Here is a 20,008-nt window from a genome sequence, read left to right on the forward strand (position 1 = left end):
TATGACCTTTGGCCAGACTCCCGGACTATGAAGATACAAGATTAAAGACTTTGTCCTGTGTCCGGATAGGACTTTCCTTGGCGTGGAAGGCAAGCTTGGCGATTCGATATGAAGATCTCCTCCCATTGTAACCGACTCTGTGTAACCCTAGCCCTCTCCGGTGTCTATATAAACCGGAGAGTTTTAGTTCGTAGGACGAACAACAATCATACCATAGGCTAGCTTCTAGGATTTAGCCTCTCTGATCTCGTGGTAGATCAACTCTTGTACTACCCATATCATCAATATTAATCAAGCAGGAGTAGGGTTTTACCTCCATCGAGAGGGCCCGAACCTGGGTAAAAACATCGTGTCCCTTGTCTCCTGTTACCATCTGCCTAGAAGCACAGTTCGGGACCCCCTACCCGAGATCTGCCGGTTTTGACATTGAGAGTTCCTCTGTGTCTTCACCTTTAGGCCTGATGGCTCCTTCGATCATCAACCACGATGCGGTCCAGGGTGAGACTTTTCTCCCCGGACAGATCTTCGTATTCGGCGGCTTCGCACTGCGGGCCAATTTGCTTGGCCATCTGGAGCAGATCGAAAGGTACGCCCCTGGCCATCAGGTCAGATTTGGAAGCTTAAACTACCCGGCCGACGTCCGCGGGGACTTGATCTTCGACGGATTCGAGCCACGGCCGAGCGCGCCGCACTGTCACGACGGGCATGATCTAGCTCTGCTGCCGGACAGTGCCCGGAGCGCCGCTCAGGCGTCCGCTCCAACCATTAGCTCGGAACTGACTGCGCCAGTTGGGGACGGACGGTTGGACGCCGCCCCAGGAGCCGCAATCTCTACGGCGGTAGAGCCGAATAACAACCTAGTCCTTTGTAAGGCCAATGACTCCAAGGTGCCGGACTCCGTTCCAGACTCCGGATCTTCCACACCCCTTCCGATCGAACCTAATTGGGCTCCGATCATGGAGTTCACCGCCACGGATGTCTTTCCGCACTCGCCCTTTGGCACATCCTGAATTCACTAAAGTCTCTCTCCTTGTCAGGAGAGCCCTGGCGGGACTATGGTCAGCAAGGTTGGGATGCGGACGACGAAGAAATTCGAAACCCACCCACCACCCACTTCGTAGCCACTGTCGACGATCTAACCGACATGCTCGACTTCGACTATGAAGACATCGACGGTATGGACGCCGATGAAGGAGACGACCAACAACCAGCACCTATAGGGCACTGGAAAGCCACCTCATCGAATGACATATACATGGTGGACAGCCCTAAATCAAGGAATGGTGATGAAAAAACGGAGGATGACCCGTCCAAGAAGCAACCTAAGCGCCGACGTCAGCGGCGCCGCTCTAAATCACGCCAATGCAAAAACGGCGAGTCTGGCACTGGAGACAACAACACCCCAGACAGTGCCGAAGACAACCCCCTCCAGCAGGATTCAGCGCAGGAGGATGGAGAAGCCAACCCCCATGAGAGAGCGGCAAACAGGGAGGTCGAGGACGACAATTATATGCCTCCCTTCGAAGACGAGGCAAGCCTCGACGATGACGAATTTGTCGTGCCAGAGGATCCTGTCGAACAAGAGCGTTTCAAGCGCAGGCTTATGGCCACGGCAAGCAACCTCAAGAAAAAACAGCAGCAGCTCAGAGCTAACCAAGATTTGCTAGCCGACAGATGGACTGAAGTCCTGGCGGCCGAAGAGTATAAACTCGAACGCCCCTCCAAGAGCTACCCAAAGCGCAGGCTGCTACCCCAACTAGAGGAGGAAGCAACTAAACCTACATCACCAGCGTATGATGCGGCCTACCGGCCACCCCGTGGCCGCGACAGAGAGGCCTTTCGGCCCGCAACTCAAGCCGCACCCCGGCGCCGCTTAAAAAATACCAGAGCATGGGGAAACGCAACAGACCTGCAAGACATATTGGAGGATAAGGCAAGACAAACAAGATCGATCTACGGATCGCGCGGGCGCCCCACGTCACGTGACGATAACCGTCACGCCGGATTCGATAAATACAGCCAGGCCGAACACAACAGACAAAGCTCATACGAGCTACGTTGCGATATAGCCCAGTACAGGGGCGCCGCACACCCACTATGCTTCACAGACGAAGTAATGGATCATCAAATCCCCGAGGGTTTTAAACCCGTAAACATCGAATCATACGATGGCACAACAGATCCTGCGGTATGGATCGAGGATTATCTCCTTCATATCCACATGGCCCGTGGTGATGATCTACACGCCATCAAATACCTCCCGCTCAAGCTTAAAGGACCAGCTAGGCATTGGCTTAACAGCCTGCCAGCAGAGTCAATTAGTTGCTGGGAGGACCTGGAATCCGCATTCCTTGACAACTTCCAGGGCACTTATGTGCGACCACCAGACGCCGATGACCTAAGCCACATAATCCAGCAGCCAGAGGAATCGGCCAGACAATTCTGGACACGGTTCCTAACCAAGAAAAATCAAATAGTCGACTGTCCGGATGCAGAGGCTCTTGCAGCCTTCAGGCACAACATCCGAGACGAATGGCTTGCCCGGCACCTAGGACAGGAAAAGCCGAAATCTATGGCAGCCCTCACGACACTCATGACCCGCTTTTGCGCGGGAGAAGACAGCTGGCTAGCTCGTAGCAATAACATAACCAAGAGCCCTGGCAACTCGGATACCAAGGACAACAATGGCAGGTCACGTCGCAACAAGCACAAGCGCCGCATTAACGGCGACAATACTGAGGATACGGCAGTTAATGCCGGATTCAGAGGCTCTAAACCCGGTCAGCGGAAGAAGCCATTCAAAAGAAACCCTCCGGGCCCATCCAGTTTAGACCGGATACTCGATCGCTCGTGCCAGATACACGGCACCCCCGAACAACCAGCCAATCACACCAACAGAGATTGTTGGGTGTTCAAGCAGGCAGGCAAGTTAAGTGCCGAAAACAGAGACAAGGGGCTGCATAGCGATGACGAGGAGGAGCCCCGGCCGCCGAACAACAGAGGACAAAAGGGCTTCCCCCCACAAGTGCGGACGGTGAACATGATATACGCAACCCATATCCCCAAAAGGGAGCGGAAGCATGCTCTCAAGGACGTCTATGCGTTGGAGCCAGTCGCCCCAAAGTTCAACCCATGGTCCTCCTGCCCGATCACTTTTGATCGAAGGGACCACCCCACTAGCATTCGTCACAGCGGATTCGCCACATTGGTCCTAGACCCAATCATTGACGGATTTCACCTCACCAGAGTCCTCATGGACGGCGACAGCAACCTGAACCTGCTTTATCAGGATACAGTGCAAAAAATGGGTATAGATCCCTCAAGGATTAAACCCACAAAGACAACCTTTAAAGGCGTCATACCAGGTGTAGAAGCCAGCTGTACAGGCTCAGTTACACTCGAAGTGGTCTTCGGATCCCTGGATAATTTCCGAAGCAAAGAGTTAATCTTCGACATAGTCCCGTTCCGCAGTGGCTATCACGCCCTGCTCGGACGAACCGCATTCGCAAAATTTAATGCGGTGCCGCACTACGCATATCTCAAGCTCAAGATGCCAGGTCCTCGCGGAGTCATTACGGTCAATGGAAACACCGAACGCTCTCTCCGAACAGAGGAGCACACGGCGGCCCTGGCGGCGGAAGTACAAAGTAGCCTCTCAAGGCAATTCTCCAATCCGGCTGTTAAACGTCCGGACAACGTCAAGCGCGCCCGAAGTAACCTACAACAAAACCGGCTGGCACGTTCCGAGCAAGCATAGCAGTGCGGCCCCAACCCCAGCCCTCGCGAGATTGCGATAGCGGTACCACGCGTACATAACTACGCTCTGGAAATACCATGGGCATAAGGGGAGGGGCACAACCACGGCACGCCCAGAATGCGGCTCAACCGCACTAGGGGCTCCATATTCTGCCGTTTCCTTTTTTTATACTTTCAGGACCCAACTATTCGGAAGGCCTGTCCGACAATACACTCGCCGAACACACGATGCAACAGCCAGGGAGACAACAAGCCACGTCAAATGTCCAGGTGGTCTCTATAACGAGCTAAATACCTGTTTTACTTAAAGTCTCGCAGCTTGCCCCTGGAGAGGGACATGTCAAATAATCCCATCTCTTGCTTATCGCACTATTTGTATCGTTCTGCTTTCATAGCAGCCCTTTTTAATAAACAATACATAGCTCTTATCTATTATTGTATTCATTTATTTTTATATAAATATGTTCAGTCATGACATTATGCAACCGTACACTTTGGTAAGACCAATACACCAGGGGCTTAAGTACCCCATAATACGGTGTGAGAAGACCGAACACTCTCATGAGTGCGGCACCCCGAACTTATAGCACTATATGCATCGGCTCCGAATCATGTCTTGGGTCAATAGTTGGGTTTGCCCGGCTCCCATGTTTTGGTACCTTATGTTCCGCAATGTCGGCTAAGGTAGCGCTGGGAGAACTACTGCGATTGTGCCCCAGTTGAGCTGGGTTAACACCTCAGTAGAGAAAGCTAAAACTGACCGTCATGATAGTGCGAGAGACCGGTCGCTGTTCGAGAGGTTTTTCGAGTCCCTAAAGACTTATGCCGCTTAGAGCGAGGAGCCGGATTTATCCGGCCTAGGCGTGGATAGCGCCCCGAACTCGGTCTTCCGAATACTAGGGGCTTCGCCGAAATTTAAAATTATAGAATTCTATGGCTAAGTGAGAGTGATAAAGCATTATAAGTCCGATGGCCTGGTTCGTTGTGCTGAGCGCCTCCCTAGATGGACCCAAGAATGGGAACAAGAGCGCTCAGGTTTATCCCGAACACCCCAGCACTCGTGGCATGGGGGTAGAAGCCGACGACTTGCATCTCTCAGATTTCATAAACGGCCGCACAGAAGGTAATATTTTAAATTCAAAAGCGTTGCTTAGCGCATATGAACAAGTTTTCAGCGCACAGGATAAACACGAGCGAGTTTACTCAAAAATTACATCCCAGGTACATTCATTCGCTACAAGACGGGCACCCTTCAGGACGCCCTCATAATACATCTCGGGCCTGCGATGCTCCTTCCCCTCCGGTGGCCCATCCTTCACCAGCTTCTCAGCATCCAGCTTGCCCCAGTGCACTTTAGCACGGGCAAAAGCCCTACGGGCGCCCTCGATACACACGGAACGCTTGATGACTTCAAGCCGTGGACAGGCATCCACCAGCCGCCGCACCAGCCCAAAGTAGCTCAAAGGCATGACCTCACCAGGCCACAGCCGGCCTATCAGGCCCTTCATGGCCTGTTCGGCTGCCTTATGAAGCTCGACCAGCTGCTTCAGCTGGTCGCTCAAGGGCACCGGGTGTCCGGCCTCAGCATACTGGGACCAGAACACCTTCTCCGTCGAGCTTCCTTCCTCGGCCCGGTAGAATGCGGCGGCATCGGATACACTGCGGGGCAGATCTGCGAATGCTCCTGGAGAACTCCGGATGCGGGTAAGTAACAGGTAATTTACTTTCACATGCTTGCTTTGCATAAAGAATGCCTTACCCGCCGCAATCTTTTTCATCGCCTCAATCTCCTGGAGGGCTTTTGGGCTTCGGCCTTGGCAGATTGGGCGCTTTCAAGTGCCGAGGCAAGCTCGGACTCTCGAGTCTTCGAGTCAAGCTCTAACCTCTCATGTTTTTTCACAAGAGCATCGAGCTCTTGCCGCACCTCCGCCACCTGCGCCTCTCGTTTCTCTCGCTCTGAGCGCTCCATGGCCGCATTATCTTTGGCCTTGGAAAGCGCTTCTGTCAGGGTTGCCACCTGGGTTGTGGCCCCTGCAACATTCACGTTGGTCCTGTCATTATTTGCAACCAGGTATTTCTATATACATTTACATAAGGTATTACATACCTTCTTTGTCCTTGAGCTGCTTCTTGGCACGGCCGAGCTCGATCTCGGACCACTCGAGGCTTTGCTTCAATGCATCGACCTCCACAGTCAGTGCGGCAGAGGTCAGCAGCGCAGCCTGCATTCCCATATTGACATATTTATGTTAGACTCCTGCGTATATCTTTTTTTTAGATCCTCAGTCCGGTTTTTCTTTCCGAACACCAAACTGAGCATCAGGGGCTACTGTCTATGCGGTAACATTTTTATATGTTTTAACATACATACCTCAAAGCCTATTAGAAGGCTGGTACAGGCTTCAGTCAGCCCGCTCTTGGCGGACTGAACCGTCTGAATCACCGCACGCATAACAGTGCGATGCTCCTCGTCGATGGAGGCGCTGTTAAGCACCTCCAGCAAATTGTCTGGCGTCTCCGGTTGGACGGAGGCCGCCGGTGTCGTAGGATTGCCCTTCTTACGAAGAGGCCGCCTGCCGGACTCCGGAACCACTGATGGTTCCGGAGCGGTGTCTGGCCCAGGGCCAGGCTTAGATCCCTCTAGGGCTTTACCCCCTTTGGGCCTGGAGTCCGGGAGGTCGCCTTGCGGTGCCTCCAGGACCAGCTCCTCCTGGTTTAGTCCCTTTTGGGACTCCACCTCGGCGTCGTCCATGGGGAGAGGGGAGGAGGCCGTCGGAAGTAAAGCGCTATTCACATCCGACGAATCTAGGTAGTCGCTCGACGATTCGCCGAGCTGAGCCTTGGGCGGACTGCATGATTGAATTCGGCGTCATAAGGTATCGTACAATAGAGGAGTGCCATAAGTTATTCTGGTATCTGGATACTTATGATTTTGCCAGGGGCTTGACCCCGGATGGTCATTCCTCCCCGCCGTCTTCGGCATCGGAGGTGTAGTCCGGCAAAAGGGTCCTCCCCTTATTGGACCCTCTGGCCTCCCCAGTTGGGGCGGCCTTCCTTTTCTTTCCTCCCCCCGCTGGAGGGGGAGAGGCTTCTTCTTCTTCCTCCTCGTCTCCAGAGGCGGAGGGCGCTTCGGGGTTGTCAGTCGATGAATCCGACACCACCAGGCGTCGGGAACTCTTTTGAGTCCCCATGGCCTTATTCTTGGCCTTCTTCTCCGGCACCACGTGGGGTGCCAGAACCAGCAGCTTCGTTAAACGGGCGTCCGCTGGGTCTTCGGGCAAAGGAGCCGGACAGTTGGTCCGTCCGGCCTTCTTCTGCCAGTCCTGTTAAAGGGATGGGAGTTTAGATCCCGCATAGAGTCAAACTATGGAAAACGAATACCCCGTAATGGGAAAATTGAGCTTACCGCACTGGCTTGACGCTTCGCGCAGAATCCGCGATCCTCGGTGATGGGAGGGTGGACCTCGGAGCTCTTGAAAAGCACCTTCCAGGCATCTTCGTGCGTTGTGTCGAAGAGCCTGGACAAAGTTTGGTGCTGGGCCGGGTCGAATTCCCACAGATTAAAAGCCCATCGTTGACACGGGAGGATCCGGCGGAAGAGCATGACCTGGACTATGGTGACGAGTTTAACCTTCCTGTCGATCAGGTCTTTGATGCAGGTTTGGAGTCCGGTCACCTCTGCCGAATTACCCCACGACAGGCCCGCCTCTTTCCATGAGGTGAGCCGTGTGGGGATGCCAGATCGGAATTCGGGGGCCGCTGCCCATTCAGGGTCACGCGGCTCGGTGATGTAGAACCACCCGATTGCCACCCTTTGATGGTTTCCACGAAGGCGCCCTCAAGCCATGTAACGTTGGCTATCTTGCCCACCATGGCGCCTCCGCACTCCGCTTGTCGGCCGCCCACAACCTTCGGCTTGACATTGAAGGTCTTCAGCCATAAGCCGAAGTGGGGCTGGATGCGGAGGAAGACCTCACACACGACGATGAACGCCGAGATGTTGAGGATGAAGTTCGGGGCCAGATCGTGGAAGTCCAGGCCGTAGTAGAACATGAGCCCCCGGACGAACGGGTGAAGAGGAAAGCCCAGTCCGCGGAGGAAATGGGGGAGAAATACGACCCTCTCATGGGGCCCAGGGGTGGGGATGAGTTGCCCCTCATCTGGAAGCCGGTGCGCGATGTCGTCAGACAAGTATCCGGCCTTCCTCAACTTTTTGATGTGCCCCTCCGTGACGGTGGAGGCCATCCATCTACCTCCCGCTCCGGACATGATTGGAGAAGGTTGAGGTGGGAAGTGCGGACTTGGGCGCTGGAGCTCGAGTGCGCAGGAATGGATAAGCAAAGGAGGAAGAAGGCGTAAATGGAAAGGGTGGATCCTTATCCCCTTATATGGGCGGCCGAAACTATGAGCCCCCACCAGCCTAATAAAACTCGCTTATCTCCCAAGCGCCGCGGTTAATGGCGCGGTTGGGTTACCCACGCCCGTATTGATGAGAATCCCGGAATAAGGGGACACGATCTCTGCTTTGACAAGACGTGCCAAGGAAACCGCCTCGCTAAACGCGCTGAGGTGGAACAGTAAAACGATTCGAATAAAGGCTTGGCCGTGGCGTGATGTCACGCTGCGGAATACGTCAGCAGATTAGATTTGTGCAGATATTATTCTCTCTACGGTGGTATGTGGAACTTATTTTGCAGAGCCGGACACTATCCTTGTGTTCAACATCTTCTATGAAGTATTCGGAGGAGGAACCCGCCTTGCAATGCCGAAGACAATTTGCGCGCCGGACTCGTCGTCATTGAAGCCTGGTTCAGGGGCTACTGAGGGAGTCCTGGATTAGGGGGTGTCCGGATGGCCGGACTATGACCTTTGGCCGGACTCCCGGACTATGAAGATACAAGATTGAAGACTTCGTCCCGTGTCCGGATAGGACTTTCCTTGGCGTGGAAGGCAAGCTTGGCGATTCGATATGAAGATCTCCTCCCATTGTAACCGACTCTGTGTAACCCTAGCCCTCTCCGATGTCTATATAAACCGGAGAGTTTTAGTCCGTATGACGAACAACAATCATACCATAGGCTAGCTTCTAGGGTTTAGCCTCTCTGATCTCGTGGTAGATCAACTCTTGTACTACCCATATCATCAATATTAATCAAGCAGGAGTAGGGTTTTACCTCCATCGAGAGGTCCCGAACCTGGGTAAAAACATCGTGTCCCTTGTCTCCTGTTACCATCCGCCTAGACGCACAGTTTGGGACCCCCTACCCGAGATCCGCCGGTTTTGACACCGACAGCAGGCGTTGTCCCGACATCCCCCACCGGAGATATAGTCCAATATATACTCCAAATACTATATACAAATTCCAACAATGCAGCCGAATATGAGGCTCTGTTGCATGGTCTTCGGATGGCAGTCTCCATGGGCATTCAACGCCTAGAAGTGCGTGGGGATTCGAACCTCGCAATATCTCAAATAAATGGAGACTTTGATGCCAAGGACCCAAAAATGGCGGCCTACCACAATGCCGTCCTTAAAATGTCAGCTCGGTTTGAGGGGCTCGAATTCCACCATGTGGTCCGAGAAAACAATCAAGCGGCGGATACCACTACAAAAAAAAGACACATCCGTGACATTTTGGGCCGAACGAATTTTTTTTGTCATACATATGACACTTCTATGACGATAATTGTGACAAAACCCGGTATCATCCTAGATGTGGTGGGCTCCTACTTCTATGACAAAAAATCATGACAAAAAATGGGCTTTTCGTCCTGGGCGGGCTGGAGACGCAGCTGCATGACATTCTTTGGGCCGTCCATAACAGAAAAAACCATGGTAGAAGCGAGGGCGAGGAAAATTTCGAGGAGTTCCCGGTTACGGTGGGAGGTCGGGGGCCGAGTGATGCGCGTTTCTCTCGTACACGTACGCACATGTGTGCGAGGCGTTGTCTTTAACAGAACCCAAGCGAGGCGATGGGCTCTAACTGAACCCGAGCGATTGCATTGCAGGCTATGCGTTATTGATCCCGAGCGATCGATCGATGGCTGTTAACTGAACCTGATCGAGCGATTCCTTCGCTACTGCTGCTAACTGAAGCCGATCGATTAGATGAACAATGAGCATTGCGGGGGGGGTGGGGGGGTGGATGGACAGTGAGCGGTGGCGTTGCCTCTGGATGAACATGACCCCGTGGTGTGGAGGGCTGGATGAACAGTAGATGGTGGAGGGGTGCCCGTGGAGGGGTGGATGAACAGGACCCCGTGGTGTGGAGGGCTGGATGAACAGTAGATGGTGGAGCGGTGCCCGTGGAGGGGTGGTTGAACAGTAGCCGGTGGAGTAGCACACGGTGGAGGCTGGATGAACAGGAGCCCGTGGATGAACAGTCGTAGGTGGAGGCTGGAGGAGGTCGACGGTGGATGAACACTAGCCCATGGAGGCTAGAGGAGGTCGACGGTGGAGATGAACAGAATCCCGTGGAGTCCCGTTTTGCGGTACGCCACACCCCTCCCGATGAACAGGACCCCCGTTTCGACCGTAGCGCTCCAACACAAATCCGTTTCGTCCGTTTTGCGGTATGCCACACCCCTCTCGATCAACAGGACCCCCGTTTCGACCGTAGGAGGTCCGTTTCCTCCGTTTTGCAGTATGCCAGACCCCTCCTGATGAACAGGATCCCGTTTCGAACGTGGGCGGTCGAACACAAGGACGTTTCCTCCGTTCTGCGGTACGCCAGGCCTCGTTTCCATCGCATGTTCCGTCCAAGCCCTCCCGATGAACACGACCACGCATTCTGTTCCGACCCAGCCGGTTGGCTCCCCATGAACACGACGACGACGGTGTTTCTCCGTTTCGACCCAGCCATGTACACGAGCCCTGACCGTACGTATGCGCGAGTAGGTGTTCGAGACCCCGCCCGTATGTACACATACGTGGCCGTATTTTCTTTCTTGCACACTGGCCGCTGTACGTACGTGTATGTGCTACATGCGCGCCTCTACTATGATAAGTACGCGCCTCTACTACGACACGTACGTGCCTCTACCACGACACGTGCGCGCCTCTACATCCACCAGTATATATGTACGTACACGTTCGCGACCAGAATGACAACGCTACGTACGCTTCGACCAGGTGGGGCCTGACTGTCAGGCACTTCCTTGCGTGCTAAGATGTAGTTGGTGGGTCCCAGCAGTAAGGGGGGCCAATCGTTTTTTCGGACGCACTTTGTTGTGTGCGAAGATGTAGCTGGTGGGTCCCAACAGTCAGGGGGAAACTTTTTTTCGCGAAATACGGTGGCCCGTCCGGTGGGTCCCCGCTGTCAGGTGGAGGAATAATTATTTTGCCCGTAATAAGGAGGCACTTCCTTGCTGCGGCCGTGGACCTAGCTGTCAGCCTCTCCACGTACAGTCCACGTCCGATGGAAGCCGTTCCTTGACCACGTTGACCACGCCGCGCTGAGAGCACCAGGGCGGTGGACAACGGCGAGGCCTAGGAAGGGGACGACGCGGAACCGGGGAAGATGCGGCAGTGGATGCCCACATGTAAAGGAGTATGAGGGTTCACTGGTTCCCTGCGGTGTGAGGCTGCCGTCGCCGCAGAATAACAGGGGGTGTGGGTGAGTAGAGGGATGGCCTGGCCAGCGATGGGAGTAGTAGGCGGCGGTGAGGCCTCCGCCGCATCGCAGCCGACCATGGGTGGCAGGAGCACGAGGCATGACCGACGCTAGTTTGGGCGGCTGGAGCAAGAAGACCAGAGGTTGAAGAAGCACTATGACCGTTGGATGGACATCATACGGTCACTGGAGCTAGAATCGTGCATATTGAAAAATTGACAAAGACCTTCGTCCCCGTCAACTTAGCAGGCCCACAAGTCAGCCTGCCACTATACTGGGTCAGTATTCATTTTTTTGTGCGTAATAAGGAGGCACATCCTTGCGTGCGAAGATATAGCTGGTGGGTCCGAGCTGTCAGCGGCGGTAATGTTTTTTTTTGAAATATAGAGGCCCTTTCGGTGGGTCCCTGATGTCAGGTGGAGGAATCATTATTTTGCAAATAATAATGAGGCATTTCCTTGCGTGCGGCCGTGGAACCAGCTGCCGGCCTCTCCACGTACAGTCCACTTCAGATGCATGTCGGTCGTTGACCATGTTGACCAGGCCACGCCGAGAGCACCAGGGCGGTGGACGACGGTGAGGCCTAGGAAGGGAACGACATGGAGGCAGGGAAGACTCGGCAGTTGTTTCCCACGCGGAGGGGAGTACGACTGTATGAGGGTTTACTTGTTCGTCTACCGTCGTCGGAGAATAACAGCACGTGTGGGTGAGTAGAGGGATGGCTAGGCCAGCGATGGGAGTACGATGGGGTGGTGAGGCCTGCGCGGCAGCACAGCCAGCCATGGGGAGGAGGGAGCAGGCAGTCCCGCCGGCGCTTGTTTGAGCGGCTGGAGCAGGAAGAGCAGAGATTGAAGAAGCACGACGGCCGTTGGATGGCCATCCAACAGTCACTGCTTGTGCGTCAACCTTTTTCTTAGGAAAGCCTTAAAACTATGGAAAATAGCATACAACCCATCTGCCATTATTTCTAATAATTTACAACCCATTTACTAATACTTAAGGTTTTTTTGGAGCCCATATTCTTTTTGTTAGCATTATAGCCCATATTGTGGCCACGGTTAAAAAATTATACGAAATTTTGCATATTTTGGTGCGGTCCGAACTATTTTTAATCCCAAAATTTCGACTCACATTCAAACTGAATTTAAAAATAAATGTATATCAACATAAAATCCAACAAATTCTCCACGCATAAAAATTAACGTAATTTAAAATCTCGAAATGAAAAAAGATATTTGAAACTAATTGTCGGTTTTATGTGTTTTAAAAATGTACAACCCATTTCTCATTACTGATGGGCCATTTTCTCGGCCAGCAAAATGAAAGCTCTCCTCGCCTTGAAAGATTTGCAGCCCAACAGGCCTGACAAAGCGACTTACTTGGCAAGTCACAAAAAAACTGGGCTGTGGCCGTGGACCTAGCTGTCAACCTTATTTTGCATATTTCGGTGGAGTCCGAACTGTTGTAATCCTGAAATGTTAAACATTATTTTAAGAACTTATTGATTTGCCAAAAAAAATCATTTTGTTTTTGTAAGCAAATAAGACGGGGGACAATTGAGTTGGTTTAAGGGAAAACCAGTGGTAAAAAATCAGCATTGGGTGGGAAAAAACAACAAAAATAAGGATGTAAATATGAAAAGGGAATTTTATGTGTTTTCAATATAATGATACGTGTATATGAACTAGTAAAACTATAGGTAGAGATTAGAAAACGGATGTAGGACATGCGTTTCAAGAGGAAAATAGAACTGGCCTGTGTGTTTGATTCAGTAAAAAAAGCTGTCTGCGGATGTTGTAAGACAAAATATAACTAAGGCTAGCGGGCCAGAGGCCAGTAGATACCTGCTGGATCTTTGTGCTCCATTGTCGTCATGGGCTAGGCCTGGTAAAAACAAAACCAACCTTGGGCAATCTATAGCCCAGTTGAAACTTGCTCGACCTGAAAAAACAATTTACGTTCTCAATAAACAAGAGAATTCTGCAAGTACAGACTGATAACTGGGATGCAACACGGATATTGTTTTTTTATCGTGATAATAAGTGCATGCAATTGTTTCGAAATAATTGGAGAACTGGGAATTCAAACGGTAGGTGCTTATGCTACCCATCAAATAAAAATCAGGTGCCTGAAAATTTGTTTCGAAACAAATGATTCAACTTTATATCCACGTCAACCCTCGGCATGATGGTTGGAAGCAAATGCAAGTTCATACCAAAAGATCGTTAACAAAAATACCAACTTGCGGACGACAAGGTAGTACAACTACCAATACCAAACTAACTTATAATCTTTTTACTCCTGGCCCTAGTGTTCGTCTGGTAGAAAATCTTGCAGAGGACCAGCTCCCGCTCCTTCTCTTGCTCCGGGTCCCCGAGGTGGTACTGGTGCATCACCCAGTTGGTCCTCTGCTGGTCGAAGTTCTTGTTGGTGTGCAGCACCAGAACCTTTTTTGCTACCCGTCTGCCGGCCGTTGACCATCACCGGCAAGGTATTGCCGGTCTTGTGCCACATCGCGTGCATGCTGCACTTCGACTGTATCTTGCGACGCGTCCACATGCCCCTTTTGAATGCCCTAGAATTGCGCTGGAAGAAATGCTTCCTTAGGCCACTCAGTGTGATACCTGCAGTATTGTGGAATACATGTTTTAGTGTACGTAGTTGGCATTTTCATAACATCTTTGGCATGTTGCAGTCACTTGTTTCACTTTTTATTAACTGTCAAATTGTAATTGCTTCACCAGGTCTGCGTCTAAAAAGAAAAATAGAGCTACAAACAAAGGAATATGTTTGTGCAAGTAGACGGCCGATCGGTATCTTACCTGGAAGTTTCTCAGGTTGGGTGTAGCATATGCCGTGCTCGCTGTCGATGGTTGGTATGAACAAATCGATGAGAGACTGAAATCTCGCGCTGTCAGCACTCACTTTGGCCTCAAGGTGCTCGATTAGCTCCTGATCTGTGGGATCGAACTTGACGCCAGCCGGCAGCACCGGCCAATCGTTCTTCGACTTGCATCGGTAATTCCAGTTATATGGTACTCAATGTATGATCAATCGACTGTTTTAAGTGAATGATGAAAGATTTCGAAAGATAAGTGGTACTCCAAATCTGAAGTCCAGAATACCCGAACATGTTGCCGGGATTCTTGTGTCACTTCACGCGCAGCATGTTGTCACGTCAATTCAATGTGTGGACATGATGAATAATTTGACCGACGTAGACTAGTACTGCTACTGTACTACTTACTAGTCGTATTTAGTGTCACAATTTATACATAGGTTTAACTAACAAGTACGCATTTGAAGCCTACTCCCTTCGTCCGCCAAAGAGTGTGCATCTGGCACTTTGGAGACAAATTAAGCATTTTTGCATAAAACCCCTTACTCTCCTCATTTAAGTAGCTGGCAGTGGCTGTGTTGCTTCTATTATAGTGTGCAGTTAATGCAAACAAGCAAAAAGGAATCCAAATACTAGAAATGGCTTCCCGCCAGCAAGTGTACTCCAACTTTCACTGTTCCCTCCAACGGCTGTAGTACTAGTAAAACAACAAAGGTACTTGGCGCCACAAAAATTAGAAGGGAGACCAATGGTCTAATCCCAGCTACAAAGACAGCTTACATGGACCAAACAATAGACCACACACACACACACACTGGCCATGGCCATCGACTTGAACTTAGCAGCACCAGATGAGCGAGAGGAAGAAGATGGCAGGTTGCCTGATCTCAATTGGCAACCTGTACAGGAAGAAGATGAAGCTGCCTTGGATGAGCAAGCTGTACAAGAAGAAGATGGAGCTGCCTTGCATGAAGAACTCCAACCCGAACATCACTTCGATCTAAACATGGACCCAGGTACTCCTTGCTAATCTATTCAATTCTTCTTGTTCAATCCTTCTTCTTGTTCACTCGATCTAAACATATTTCTTAATGTAGAAGATGAACATGAGCCCGATGTTGTCCATGGAGAAGAGGACCTACATGAACCAGATGAATCAGGTTAGTAAAATAAATTTGTGTTGAAACTACATTGACAATGTACAAGCGACAAGACAAACAATTTTCAAAAGTGTCTGTTATAGAAAGCCAAGACCGAGAAAATATTCTCTATTCATAGTTAAATTTATCAAAAAGAAATCTTGACCTGTGTTATGACTTTTGATTTTCAAAACCGTGCATGAAGAACTCCAGCCCGCACGTCACTTCAATCTAAACACGGGGCAATGTCTTGAGGTAGAAGATGAACATGAGGCTGATGTTGCTCAAGGAGAAGAGGACCTGCATGAATCGGATGAATCGGGTAAGTAAGATAAATTTATGTTTAATTAAAATCTTATTCAACTACTCACATGACCACATCTTGTAGATGACGAACTTGAAGACCAAGGTGGTGTATTCCAAAGCATGGAAGAGGAAGTGCAAGCAATGGATGAAGCATTCCATAACCTTCAAGTTGACGAGGATGACTATGGTGTGTATGCAGGCGATATAGGGATTCAATTTAAGGAAGAAGGGCTTGACGATTCAGCACCAGAAGAAGACATGGATGTGGAGCAAGAGCAACAAGATAATGAGCAAGTTCATGATGAAGACAAATACAAGAATTTAACAGATTTGCAAAGGACTGGTACTTATGAAGAATTTCTAGCAAGAAGTGTCAATCGGAAATTAAAGAAGACCACAACTAGAGAAGTTGCAAACATGTTCCATGTTTCAGTGCACAAGGTCAGACGTGTTTGGAGGAGAGTGAAGGAGTGTCTTCGACAAGGTGTACCCGTTGATGTAAGATCAAGGAAGCCGAAAAACTGTGGGCGCAAAAGGATTGTAGTTGACCTTAGTATGGTTGCTGAGATTCCTCGGAGTCAAAGGAGAACTATACACAGCCTCGCAAGAGCTTTGGGTGTGAAGAAGACCACACTACATAGGATGTTTACAGACGGCTTGCTCGATATGCATTCAAGCTCACTCAAACCATATTTGAAGGAAGCAAACAAAAAGGCTAGGCTGCAGTTTTGTCTATCTATGTTTGACCAGCAAAGTTTGCAAAATAGGCCCACGTTCAGGGATATGCGGAATATAATCCATATAGATGAAAAGTGGTTTAACACCACTCAGAAGACCATGAAATTCTACAAGCTGCCATCAGAACAAGACCCGCATAGGACTGTGCAAAATAAGAACTCCATTGGCAAAATCATGTTTTTGGTTGCTATAGCCAGGCCTAGATACAATGCAAAAAGTATTTGCATTTTCGACGGAAATATAGGCATTTGGCCCTTTATCAAAAAGGTGAGTTTCAACCTTTACTTATTTTATTTATTATGCACATCAGTACTTAATCTAACTTGAGTGGCTTTGTTGTTTGTAGGAGCCAGCGCCAAGGAAAAGTGATTACCGTCCAAGAGGGACACTAATCACGAAAACAATCTCAGTTAATAGAGAAACGTCCAGGCACTTTTTGATTCAAAAGGTGCTGCCAGCTATTCAAGCAGTTTGGCCTCAATAGCTCACAGGTGAGACCATACGGATCCAGCAAGACAATGCGCCCTCACATGTCCCAAGTAATGATCCAGGTTTTCTTAATGCTGTTGCCCAAACTGGGCTTGATATTCGCCTCATGCAACAACCCTCGAACTCACTGGATATGAATATCCTAGACCTTGGCCTATTTTCTTCACTACAGTCAATATCTGATAGGCTGGTGTCTAACAATTTAGATGAGCTAATAAACAATGTGCATCATGAATATGATGCCTATGATGCCGATAAGATAAACAGAATTTTCCTAACACTACAAAGCTGCTTAATTGAGGTCATGAAGAGAGGTGGGGGCAATGACTACAAGATCCCTCACATGTACAAGGATGGCCTAGAACGAGCAGGAAATCTTCCTAATGTTTTAGACTGTGATCGTGAACTATATGAGAGCATCACACAGGCCTTAGCCGACTAGGAGTTGTAATATTAGATGTGGTGCAATGCTGTACTTTTGCAATGCTGGACTTTGGGTTAAAGTTATTTATCCAACTGTTTATTTAGTATGCACAAAATTGATCTTTTCATATACTACATTCTTTGTTGTCATTGGCATAAAAAACTGTAGTATTGAAATGCTTAGGTTTATAAGAAACTTCGCTTCCAAACGGAGCCTAAAATTGGAACAGTCTAAAATATCCAACATCTAGCATCTGTAACTTCAAAGACGAGGACTTATTGTTTGTTCGTCAACACAATACAAATTATGCAACCGAAAATTGTAACGACACTGTCATCTACCAACCATAGTATGAATCAAAGATTGCATCAACCAACCTACTTGATGAGATTGCAATGATATGCAGCCACACTTAGATTGCATCCAGCCAACTACTTTTCATACTTGACAAGATTAAACTTATTTGCATCTGGCCAGACTAAAGCTGGACTAATTGACAAGATAACCGTTGTATTGCAACGGATCATGCAAGCCTCAACGTTAGAGACCAAGACTTGATTATTCATTCACGGAGTACAACTTGCATCGCCAAACTTACAGAGCTACTAGTACTCACGAAGTAGTAGAATTGCTTGTCTTCTCCACGGCGTCCTGGTCAGCCCCAAGACCAACTTGCCCGGCACCTGCCGGTGCGCCGTTTTGCCCAGCACTTGCCGCCGGGCTGTCCTGCCCAGCCGCATGAGCCGCTCCACCGTAGGGTACAGTGCCTACGTGCCCGACACCGGCTTCACCGCCCCTGCTCCATCTACCAGCTCTAGGTACCTGGAAAATTTTGCTCCGACGCCGCTCTGCCGAACCCGATTGGTCTTCAAGGGCGGACAAGGATGGAACCTGGCTGCCAGAGCACGGCAAGGGCCTCCAGATCCAGATCCACCACGGTCGCGTGTTCCGCCACCGGCCATCGCGACGGGCTTGCCTTGCTGGCCATCGCCGGCTTCTTCTCCTCCGCTGCCTTCCATGGATGCGGTTTGATGCACACCCTACCGGCAGCTTATATGGACCGGCTGCCATTAATCTTTGCATGACCAGCAATGGCGTTGGATTGGATGATTGACTCTCTGTGATGTGGGATTGGATCGGGAGGGAGAGAGTTTGGGGTGGAGGAGGAAGACCGGCTTCGATTTGGGGGAGGACGAGAGGATTGGGTTGTCGCTCGGTGTGGTGACCTTGAGGCGTAGACCAGGGGGGTGAATGGTAAATTACCAGCGGGGGAGCCAGATGTACACTTATTTTGGGAAAAAATTAGGAGCCAGACGTACGCTCTTTGGCGGACGGAGGGAGTAACTGGTATATATATATATATATATATATATATATATATATATATATATATATATATATATATATGGCTTCTGCACAACATCTCCATCATCATTATCAGTACATCCTACGCAGGTGAGTTAGGATGAACTTGATCCCAGGAAGGTATCTACTATCCTTCAAACCAGATGAGTGCTTCAAACTAACAACAGTACATAATATCCAACAAAAGAGGATCGTGCTACAGTAGCAGAATAAATGGCTTAGTCTAGATATTAGCACGAATCAAGTTGTGCATATTTGCTGTTGGCATGAACCACATCGCTGCATGTCGGGTTTGCAAAATCCATCCATCGCATGGAAGCTTGATGCCTTTCACACACTGAAGATTATCTGGCAACAAGCCGTGTTGACGAATCTCTGGATATGGTGATTCATGAAACCCATGGTATGATGTGTAAACACAGCCCCCCCTCGCGAATGGAAGTTGCATAGCACGGTAATCATCGCCGGTGATATGATCAATGATTGGTTGGGTGATCGGATAATTGAGCCCGAGGAACAAGGAGTGGTTGCTGAGGATGTAAACCCGCCTCCAGTTGAATACGCCTGGCCCAACAGAGCTGGGATCTTTCTCGAACACGAAGCAGCCATAGCCATCAATGTCACGAACGCCCCATGCATTGTACTGCATGTGGTTTGATGTAATGGTTTGGTCAATTTGGTACGTGCAAATGAGCATCAAATGACCGCCGTCAGCTGAACGAGTGATAAACCACTACCCATCGGCTGGTACGATTCCAGGTCCTGGAATCATGAAGGCCAACACATTTGCGTCTGGTGCAACAATTCAAATTGGAGACCAAAAGGACAAAAATAAACAATCATGTTCAGAGTATGTGTGGAATTAAGATTATTATAACAGTGACACATATCATAGACAGAGAATTGCAATGCCGTGGTCATAATCATACCCCAAGTTAAAAAAATAAGCCAATGGCTTTCATATTATAGCAACATGTCATGGTTCAAACATCATGTAACAATGAGAGGAAAACAGCTATGACAGCGCCTACTCATATTCTACCATAGCACTTACTACTATTGTTCTCATACCAACTCTAAGCAATAACATGCGTTGTTATAAAAAACTTGTAAACGAGAGTAACATATAGCAATGATGATGTTATGCTCATAATATGTATTCTAACAATCATTAGATGCCAATTGTTCTCATATCAACTCTAACAATAACATGTGTGGTCATAAAAATCTAGGAAATGAGAGGAACATATAGCAATGATGTGGTTATAGACATGCTATGTATTCTAAATTTGTAACAAATGAACAGGCAGTCGTATTCATAAGTTAAAGCTGAGATGAG

The sequence above is a fragment of the Triticum aestivum genome, chromosome 3B, assembly GCF_018294505.1.
Source record: "Triticum aestivum cultivar Chinese Spring chromosome 3B, IWGSC CS RefSeq v2.1, whole genome shotgun sequence".
Classification (NCBI taxonomy): Eukaryota; Viridiplantae; Streptophyta; class Magnoliopsida; order Poales; family Poaceae; genus Triticum; species Triticum aestivum.